This window comes from Rhagoletis pomonella, unplaced genomic scaffold (assembly GCF_013731165.1).
Source record: "Rhagoletis pomonella isolate Grant_MI unplaced genomic scaffold, Rhpom_1.0 Rhpom_scaffold_02406, whole genome shotgun sequence".
Taxonomy (NCBI): domain Eukaryota; kingdom Metazoa; phylum Arthropoda; class Insecta; order Diptera; family Tephritidae; genus Rhagoletis; species Rhagoletis pomonella.
This window is the reverse complement of record NW_023460960.1, coordinates 25,131-26,710: the sequence shown is the minus strand read 5'-3', so window position 1 is coordinate 26,710 and position 1,580 is coordinate 25,131.

Genomic DNA, 1,580 nt, shown 5'->3' with positions numbered 1-1,580 from the left:
GAAAAATGAAAAAAAAACAAATTTTGGAAATGAAAAAATTGGAAAATTTCTTAGCAATGCGGTATTGAAAATTTTATCGATTTTCTATTCCAAAATGGGCATTTAAAAAAAGAGAACGTTTATTTTCAAAAATTGATATCTCGAAAACGGCTGAAAAAAAAATTGCAAAAAGGAAGGTCTCCCTCAATTGGTAGTATAACATAAAAAATTATGAAAAAATCGGATATGCAAAAGCCAAACAGTGTCCGATTTGCATATACAAATTTATGTACATACGATTGACTGCACATTGATTGACTGAATGCCAACCAGTGAGATTAAGTTGCATGGCCGATGAATGCACAAATGACCACCAAATATAAAAATTCAATTGTTTTGCGGCCGCTTAGTTATGGTCAGCGAATGCGAATTAATTGCGATTGGACACGAAGCGGATGAGGCAAAATTATTGAGCACACAATACTCGATATATACGATGCCATCAATTTTGTTGTTGCTGTTGCTGCTGCTGCTACTTATTTCTATCAATAAATCAAATAATAAAACGGAACAATAAAGCACAAGCATTTAACGCCTCCATGGAAGCTGCTGCAGCAATTGTCCGTGCGGTTGCTAATGCTTGCTGCTTTGTTGTAGCCGCTGATGGCTATGATTTTGCATGTTAAACTAAAAAGAAAAAATTAATTAAAGTTTTATTTTACCATATTTCTCGAACGACTTTGCTTGCTGCCACAATCCGAATGCGCAAATGATTAGCGTTGGCGATTTTTTTATTTTGCGGAATTGTTTTTGTAGCTTCTTCGAGTGCCACGAGTGCTTACGAGGGATTTACTTTACACATATGCATACATATTTGAGGTACATACATATTTATGCGCTAAGAATTATGTCCAATTGATGTTGGCGTTCGTGTTGAACTCAGTTCCTCATTTCAATCCTCGATTCCTTATTTCAGTCGTTTGCTAAGTTATCATTGACGCTGGCGCTGGTAAATCGTTGGGCGTATAAGAAAAAAAATTAACATTAAGTTAAATAGTAGTTATTGGTTTATTCATTTGGCAATTCCTCGCTTAGTGTGTCAAAGGCAATCTCTATTTCTATATCGATTTTCCTACAGAATACCATCTTGATAAACAGACGATTAGCATCCTCTAGATTTGTTAACTGCAAATAAGGTTACAGGTTTTGTTAACAGGTGGCAATACTTTTCATGTTCTAACCTAGGTATAAACCTTCTCCTCGTCCTCGCCTCCTCGTGAACCACGACAACATGAAGTTTATTGTTGGCAAACTTTAAGCAAATTTATTTTATATACATATGTACATATATAGATGTAGAGCATACTTATTTTGCATTATAAAAATCGATATTTAATAACATGAATTTAATAAACACAATTTATAGATGGCCTAATTCTTGGCGCCATTACAGTTTCTTAATGTGCTTAGTTGAGCAACGTATGGTCGAATTGTAAAAACTAATTATAAATTCTAAGAACTGTAGTACCTAAATACCAGCGTTCGTGTAAGATTTTCTCGACCTACCCTGTTCTAAATATTTTATGATTGATTTTTTTTTT